This window comes from Microtus pennsylvanicus, chromosome 4 (assembly GCF_037038515.1).
Source record: "Microtus pennsylvanicus isolate mMicPen1 chromosome 4, mMicPen1.hap1, whole genome shotgun sequence".
Lineage (NCBI taxonomy): Eukaryota > Metazoa > Chordata > Mammalia > Rodentia > Cricetidae > Microtus > Microtus pennsylvanicus.
The window spans coordinates 16,346,176-16,355,402 of record NC_134582.1 but is presented as its reverse complement, the minus strand read 5'-3'; the positions used below and the strand labels follow the sequence as shown (position 1 = coordinate 16,355,402).

The 9,227-nt window shown below is 43.3% G+C and overlaps 1 protein-coding gene across 3 annotated transcripts in view; it reads left to right on the top strand.

The window, feature by feature from the left end:
- Positions 1 to 244: 244 nt before the first annotated feature.
- Positions 245 to 9,227, top strand: part of Ccdc68 (coiled-coil domain containing 68) — a 34,759-nt gene continuing 25,776 nt past the window's right edge. Inside the window, exons 1-2 of one of the 3 annotated variants that reach the window (XM_075970815.1) lie at positions 245 to 392; positions 726 to 817. The gene's annotated coding sequence lies outside the window, so the exon portion shown is untranslated. Of the gene's footprint in view, positions 393 to 725; positions 818 to 8,694; positions 8,822 to 9,227 lie in introns of those variants that run through there. The other 2 variants (XM_075970813.1, XM_075970816.1) reach the window with 2 other exon arrangements.

Sequence of the window (9,227 nt, the reverse complement as noted above, 5' to 3'; positions counted from 1 at the left end):
TTCAGATCTTCACCAAATAAAGTTTTATTCACACACACACACACACAGACACACACACACACACACACACACACACACACGGTAAGTTTGTGGATTTAGGTGGTTGTAGAACTTCACCAACGTGGGCCCCTCCTCTAAAACCTCTTTCCTGGGACAGGCCCCGCGGGGCGGTGGTTTGTCTTTACGAGCCCGCCTCCAAGGGATCGGAGAGCAGAGGCTCCTCCCAGGGGCCCACCCAGCCCCGGACTCTGCCCTGGACGCCCTATCTAACTGAGCTCTAGCTGCTCACAGTCGCCATCTGCACCAGCCGGGTACTGACCCTGGGCACACCCCCGGATCTCCCTCCCTGAGCTTCAGCAGCAGGCGGGGCCTTGTGCTGAGCGCCCTCCAAGGTAGGCGAGCCCTTGCAGTTAGTTGCGGCTGCACCAGAGACGCGCCAGGTTGGGGGGGACCCAGGTGACCCTGGAGGCGGGTCACCCGCGGAGCTTTGAGTCCTGGGACGTTTCCTGGAAAAGAGGGAAACAGTCTTAGAGAGGTGAAGAGGGTGGTTCTTCGAACCTTTCTCTTCTGGGCTCGGATTTTCCTTTAGTTTCAAGGAAGAGAGAAAGTTGCCTTTCTCCTCCAAAGGAATCCACCCCAGGGCACACACACCTGTTTATTTAGGCTGTTGTTATTTAATCCTTTAGTCGGAACTCCTGAGAGGCCTGTCTGCCTGTTTGTTTCAGTGACCCTGGAGAAACCTAGGAAAATGCTGCAAACTCACTGGAGCTGCAGTTTCTGCTTCCGCAATTTTTAGCAGGAAAGCACCTGAGCAAAGGTATCAATCACTTGTTCTGGCTGACTCACGAGGAAGCTGCAGGTGCTTCAAGGGCATAGCCCACTGCTGAACTGTTTCTATTTTTCAGCCTAGATTTTAGACGGGCCCGAGACAGCTTTGCCAGTGAGCAAAACCACCTACAGGAGCAGTTTGGGTGCTAGAGTGGATCGTTGTGAATTTTGAGCCGCTTTGAGGAGGAAAAGAGTGAGCATAAACTTCCCAGCAGAGAGCACGCCTCCAGTCCAGGAGGTAGTGATGTTCTACCATCACGTCACAGCTGTTTGACTGGAAAAATAGAGACTCCCTGCTCCTTTCCCTTAGTGCTATATGAAGGTTATTAGAAGCTTAGGAAAGGCAAACAGAAAGTTTAGGAAGGGCAAAAGGTGATCTAGTCTCGGGATGCTACCCCATGCCATTAAATATTCAGCACTACTGAAGACTGGTTTTCCAGAAACTTGAGCTGGCGGGAGTGTCAGGTGCCCACAATTGGTGCTGTTGTTCCCTTGTTGCTGGGATGCCTTCCTCCCTCCTTCTCTCCAGGCAGGGGGATGGGGAGGGAAAAGGAGGGAGCCCACGAATTTGTGTCTCAGGCAGGGAAGAGCACTGTATGACTCCTCACCTCCAGAAATAAAGAAAAGAAGGGGGATGGCCTAGGATCCAGGCAGATTTCTTAAGATTCTTAATTTGTTCTTGAAAATAAACATAGGCACTCTTTGTTGACTTACTAATAGGGGCTACAACCTTAATAAATCCACATAATATCCTCTTTGAGCTTGGTAGTTTCAAATGTGTTCCAACAGGGCGCCTGGGGTGCAACCCACGTTTTGGCCAAAATGCTTAAAAATGTAAGCTGGATTTGGCCGAAGCTGTAAAAACATTTACTTCGGAAAATTGCTGATGGAGAAAGGATTTTCAAGAGAATTGAAAAGTGCTTAAAGTTGTAGGTTTATGGTTTTTTAACTGAGACAGGTGCATCCAATTTAGATGATCGAAACATTTCATAACCACAAAAATGTGCTGCAAACAACTTGTGGATTCATTCGGGTTGTACTCGCCAAACAGTATTTTGTGGTTGATTAATTTAGTAACCTGTTCAAATAAACTTGCATTTTGCTAAGCGCGAAATCTGTCCTCTGCATGGGTTTGGAAAGCAAACGTTAGTAGGGTCGTTTATATACATTCAGCTATAGACAACACTTTAAGCAATTGTGACATTGTGGACCGGATCATACATTCTTTAGGTCAGTATGATGTTCCTGCCTGTCATAATGGTGCATGTTGAAGGCACAGGAAGACACAGTCCTGTCTGGTTATATAACTCTGGATCCCTCCAGAGCAATATACGAGCATATGTCAGGAAACATATCAACAACCACCTGTCAGTTTTGACATGGCTAAGAGAAACTTCATTCCAAAAGACATTTTCTTCACTGAGAATGAAACCCACAACTTGGAGAAGAACTCCATGCTGTTTGGGCCAGTGCCATTCTACTTCATATAGATTTGGGGAAAACTTAGAAGTTATAGATTCTAGGTTTAATATTATCAACATGAAGTTATTGACTATAAAAAGTCAAATGTTAGTTTGCTGCAAAATAACCAAAGACTAAATGTGTTTCTTTAGGTAGCAGTGATTCTAGAGGGAAAAATGAACATAAAATTTAAAATTTAAGAAACCCTATTCACACAATTATTTTCTCCTTTAAATTAGAAGATCATAGAAATAATTATTGCAATTCCCCATGGAGGACAAATCAGCTATGTTCAAGTTATTCTTACCATTATTCGGTTTCCTTGAAATCAGCTTTATTGGAGGTGGAATTAAAATACTCTAAAACATATCTGATTTCCTGCAGAGCCGAGAATCAAACTTGGGACTTAGTGCGTAATAGAAAAGCATAGTACCAATTGAACTACATCCCTACTACAATCTTTAATATGAGCATCACAATTTTATCATCCCATTCCTGGTAAACAGTGGGATTTTCTGTATGAAATTGTCTTGGAAATCCAGTAAGAATGTCCCAATGTTGCAAAAGCAAGGGGGTAACTTAGTTAGGATGCAGGAAGCTGACTGCTTTCTAGGCCTCCATTTGCTTTGCTGTGTGCTGGGACAGTGGGTGCCTTCGGAGGAAGGTGATGCGTGCTGACTAAGGCTAAAAGTCTTTTCCATATTTGAGCTGAAACTCTGCTAGAGTTGATGGGTTCTGATGATGAGAGAGAAGACAATATATCAGTGAGTGCCTTTCTGTTGCTACTCAAAGATCGCACTGCAAAAAACATGGATGGTAAGATAGTTCGAGGTCTCCTTTTTTGGCAAGTTAGAATGCAAGATATTTTTTTTTAAAAAAAAAAAACACCCTTCATTGAGGGCAAGATAACCTGAATCAAATAAGGTTATTTTCTGTGTTGAATGTATTCTCATATACAGCTCAGGACTTCTTTCTGTTTGGAATGTTCAGAGGAGCCTCCTGAAGGTCTTCTGAGAGACCTTGACTGTTTGATCTCAGTCATACCTTTTGCTTTTCCCACGTTGGCAAAGGTTTGAAAGGTCACAAAACAGATGCTTTTTGAAAAATTTTGCAGTGGAAATCTTGTTTATTCCATCTCCAGGATTCCACCTTCATCCTTTCCCCTACATGCACCTCAGGAATTAGGGTGGAAGCTTCCTTCACGCTGTGTGGATCCACCAAGAGGAAGAACTCAACAGGCATTGAGCTGGGAGCACCTTCTCATTATTTTTCCCCAGTTCATCTCCATTGTTAAGATTGGCAGGAAGAAGTCCATAGTGTCAACACCAAACATCCATTATCTCTCTCTGATATTTTTCTATTATCACTTGAGTCAAGGTAGGATGGTGTTTTGGGAAAGCCAGGCATCTTCACTGTACAGAAAGGAGCACAGATGGCAGAAAGAAAGGTTGTGGCTGCTTCAGGCTCTGAACCAATGTCATAGTCATTGCTTCAATAATCTGTGCCTGAAGGTCCTCAAGAAAAGCATCCGGAAGGGTCAGGATGCAGGGGTTGATGCTTCAGCATGAGTTGAAGCTTCATGGGTCAAATTTAAATCTTACTGTAAATACTCATCTGCTTCTTGCATAGTTCTTATATTTCTTCCTGCTTTTTATGTTAGTGCCCAGTTCTCATGATTAACTTTCTTCCCACCCCCCCTTATACTGAAAATAAGTATTTCTCAAACAATATATTCTGATTATAGTTTTCCCCTCCCCTTACTTCTCCTGTTCTCACCCCCAGTCCCATCAGGATCCACACCCTTTTGTTTTTCTTTGGAAAACAAACAGGCATCTAAGAAATAATAACAAAATGAAAGAAGATAAAATAAAAACAAAATAAACAGGTCAAAACGAGCAGAAAAAACCCTAAGAAAAAGCACAAGACACACATATAAATGCAGAGACACACATATTCATACGTATGGCATCCCATAAAAACACAAAAGTGGAAGTTGTAATATATATATGCAAAAGGCCAGAAGGTTTAAAAAAAAAAAAGGACCTGACAAGGGGGGTTGAGAAGGCTCAAGGGAAGAAAAGAGAGAAAACTAGTGAGGGAGGAAAAAAGGAAGGAAGGAAGAAAAAGGCAAGCCGTGAAACTGAACAAAAATTTAATAGAAGAGATGCACATGGCAAGAAAACACTAAGAGTTTTCAATATCCTCAGCTGTCGGGATGAAAAGTTAAACTGCTCTAGAATTCTCCTTCTGTCCAGTCGGAAAGACTTTTATCAGGAGGACCAATGTCAGCAAGAGCTGCTGTAGATGTGGAGGTGGGGGAAGGGGAACTCATGCGGCGTTGGTGGGACCATAAACTAGTGGCGGTCACTTTGGAAATTAGTTCAGAGGTGTCTCAGAAGCTAAAAAATAGAACTGCCATGTGACCTAGCAATACCACCCCTAGGTGTATATCAGCAGACTTTGTGACCTGCGACAGAGACTCTTGCCTTCCGTGTTCATTGCTGTGGTGTTCACAGGAGCTAGAAATGGAGCCAACTAGATGTTCATCAACAGAGGGATGGATGAAAAGTGGTTTATACATAAATACAGTATCACTCAGCTACAAAGAAAAGTGAAATGTGCTGATGGATGGAGGGAACTGAAAACATTTAATTTGAATGAGGTCACTGGGGTTCAGAAAGACAACTGTTTTATGTTTTGCCTCACATGTGGATTCTAATTTCAAATGTTTTGAAATTATTATAAAGAAATACCTATATTCTATTTATTTATTTATTTATTTATTTATTTATTTATTATGTATACAATATTCGGTGTGTATGCCTGAAGGCCAGAAGAGGGCGCCAGACCTCTTTACAGATGGTTGTGAGCCACCATGTGGTTGCTGGGAATTGAACTCAGGACCTTTGGAAGAGCAGGCAATGCTCTTAACCACTGAGCCATCTCTCCAGCCCCAGAAATACCTATATTCTATATCTAGGAGTTGTCTTTAGGACTTACACATACTACAAACCTGTGCCTGTGTACTGAAAAATAAACACGTGGTTGGACAGAATTAACTCTTCCTAAGAATATCATAGAGAAATGCTTGGAAGCAGAACATGGGTGTTACATGCATGCCTTTGGTGGGCTGTGCTTCATTGTCAGGTAAACCCTGTCCCCTGAGGCTTATAGTCAGACACTGGATGTCACCATTGCACTGTGTAATGTCACAGAACAGGTGTGCTACTTAGTATTCCAGGCATAAACATTCTCTTCAAGACATGGAGATTTACGGCCTCCTCCCCCGACAATCTGTTCATCCTGTAGGATTTTTCTTCTAACTTGCTTTTACAGTTTACCTAGTATCAAAGCATACACATATCCTACTGATCAAAACTAAACAATATTGTTAGCGCTAAGCCAAAACTCTGAAACCTGAAAACTCAGAAGAATGTGGCAAAAACCAGTCGGGGCTCCTGCTTACAGAACACTGTAATTGACGGGATGATCTTGCCTAGGAATCTGCTACAAGAGTGTGTAATCGGCCCCAGAATTGGTGAGGAAGTTGAAACACTAAGTTTGGAAATTGGGAGGGCCTCTGTGAGGCTCATTCTACAAGATTAGGACTGCAAAAGAGCAAGTAGGATTCTTTGGGGGGACCAATGCTCACCATTACTTCCTGCTTCTTTCTCAGTGTGTTTGTGAGGGGATTTTTCTTTCAAGACTTGGGCAAACTGAAAATGATAACTCCATCAATCTGGGGGGAAGTCCTGCGCTGGGTATCCAGAGCCAGCTGCTCTGTGCTGTCTGCCTTGGTGCCCTCAGAACCAGCTCAGGCAAATCTGCTTTGCCGTTTCTCCATCCGCCCCCCCATCTCTAGAACCCGCTTCTCCAGTTAGCCATGGGTTTTCCTGTGTTCCAGACTTTCTCCAGCGGTACCTCCCTAGGTTGACTTCCTTAATGTTTATTCGGAACAGCACCTCCTTTTATCCTGCTCCCCAAGTCTGCTTTCCACTGCCCTCCCACATATTTATATACTCTGCTCTGCCTCTCTTGCTGAACTCAAAGGTCTATGCAGCAGTCTTCAGAGGCTGACCCTGCAGACACAGCTCCTACCACAGCAAAGTTCAGGAAATCTCTACTACCAGAAAGGATGAACCAACAGGTAAAGAAAAGAAATGCCTTTATTAACGTTTCTTGACTACAAATAGCCCTGTATTAGATTCCTATAGCAGCTCTAGCCTAGAGCCACCAGCTGAGAGGCTTAAACAGAAATTTGCCATCTTGGAGTTGTGTTGTTTGGAAGTCTGAGATCAAGGCATTTGCAGGTAGATCTGTTTGAGAACCTGGAACAGAGTCTGTTGTAGGCCTCCCTTCAGGCTGCTAGAGGCCTGAGGCAAATCCTTGGTGCTTCTTGGCTGGAAGAAGCATCTTCCCACGTGTGCCTTCATCTTCTCATGGCCTTGTCCTATGAGTCCATCTCTAAGCCCGCCTTACACATAAAGGTATCTGCAACTGGACGGAAGGTCGGTGCTGCTCCTGCGTCAGGTCGTTTCTGCTTAATCTTACTATACACACAATTACCCTATCAAAGAATGTCGTGTTCTGAGACACCGGGGCCTCGAACTTCAGCCTGGCAATTTGTGGTCACAGTTAGATCTGTTGCAAAGCCCTTGTATGCACTTATTTCATACTCTCTCAGCTCTTCTCAGGTCTTTAAACTGTGAAGTGTGTTTAATTACGTCATCCCGGTCCAGTGGTATGTTGGTTTATCTCACAGAAAACAATGCACCCCACTATGTCTGCTTTGCTGTGTCGACTGTAAGCTATTAATAGCATCATCATTTGGATATGTTGACAAACTATCAATTCTTTAGTAATAAGGAATGGCTGCTGTAATTTGCTAGTTTCAAAATGCATAGCCCATCTCACAATGCAGACTATTTCCAATGTTGCCTGATTTTCCCCCACTATAAGAACAAGACCACCCAGACTGCTCTTCAACTTTAATTATGGGTAAGTGTCTCATATTTTATTTACTCATTTGACAAACATGTGCAAATCATTTATTTCGTGTTATATGTGCTAAGTGACTCACAAATATTAACTCCCAAACTATCCCGTCGATTTTTATTATTAATAGTTAATATTACTCGAATTTTACCATAAAAGAAACTGAGGCCCTGAGCCATGGGGAAGCACCCATACCGAGTATCTCGTGGGTGGTGTGGTGATATATCCATGGCCTGGATGTATCCATGGACCAGGAAGCTAGGAGAGCTCCCTCTGAACCCTTTAGCCACAGAACCCTTTTTATTCACTGAAAGCTCTAGGAAAGACACTGTATGGTAAGACAAAGCAATGCTGCTTTGGCTGAAGAGGAGGGGCAGGAGCAGTATCTGCCCAGCACCCCATCCCACCCCCCCTGCCTTGTTTACAAGGCCTGATACAGGAAATACCTCCTCTTGGCATGGTGCCACATGGAAGCTGTCTTCAATCCATCCTAGCATAAAACAAATAAAGCCTTTCCTCACTTTAATTAACTGATTGTGTTTTATTTTGAAAATTTTATCTGTCTAATCTACTTCTGGCTGAAATAAAATGCTAACATGGATTTTCCCCAGGCTGATAATGCCATATGGCTGGTTGGACTTTGCCGTGCATGCCCCCTCTCCTGCCCCCATCTTGAATTTCTTTATTTCACTCAGGGACTGTAGGCACAAAAGTTTTCTGAATCAAAGAGAAATGGAACTTAATTTCATATAGCTGCTGTTGGATGTAAAGCTATAACCCCAGGGGTCTGCGTCCCTTCCCGTCATGGGTGGCTCATCTTCTGAGGTTATTAGGGATATAAATGCAGTAATACTGATGTTTACAGACCATTGGTCCATTGAGTACCTTCTTCCCCCAGCCATTAAATACAACCCATTTGCTCTCGGGATTGCCCCCTTATTTTACCTATATATAAATTCAAGCTAAATTTTTATGTAACTTTTACAAGTAGTAAGCAGGGAGGTTGGTGTTTTGGGGAGAACATCACTGAGGATTACTTAAATCGGGATTAAGAAGAAGATGTCATTGTTATCAGAAATGAAAGGCAGAGAAGAAAATATATTTTGGGGTCTCTGACATGGGCCCAATGTGATTGTGAGATTAGGAAAGACGAAGAAAGCGGGGGGGGGGGTGTGTGGCATTTTTTTCTGATGACTCGATTTTAGTGATGTAATGGATGTACACAATGTATCCCAAGCACACAATACAATACAATACATCCCGAGTACACAATGCATCCCAAGCACACAATACAATACAGTACATCCCAAGCGCATAATGCATCCCATGCACACAATACATCCCATGCACACAGTGCAGCCCATATGAAAAAGGAAAATGAAAGTAACTCAGTAAGGCTGTGGAGACGCGAGCTGCAGTGGGGAAAAGAACTCAGCCCAAGCTGGGTGGTGGCTTTGCTGGCATCCAGTTCCTGCTGCCACGGTCCTTCTTCCCTGCCCTCCCATAACTTCTTTCTCCTTCTGGAGATGAGCAGATAGTAAGTATTTTAGTTTTGCTTGTTGTGTACTGCTTCTGTGGTAATGCTCACCTGTGCTGTGGTAGGGCCAAAGTTTCAGAAAGGGAGTAGGAAAAGGGGTGATTAATAACCTTTAATGATTCGCTTCTACCCACCCACTTCTGCCAGCTATACCTCAGTGTCTAAAGCTTTCAGAGTCACCCCAAACAGGCCCACCGGCCAGAGGAGCAGGTGCACAGAACGTGAACTTGAGTACGTTTCAGATTCAAGCCACATTCGCGTTTCTGAATTTAGTGCTCACGAATTTCAACTTCACATACATTTCACATTTTATGAAGTAATATACTTTTGAATTATTTGGGAGCATTAAAAATATAAGAATAATCTTATCAGCTGTGCAAGCAGAGGGGTACCAGACGGAAGGCCA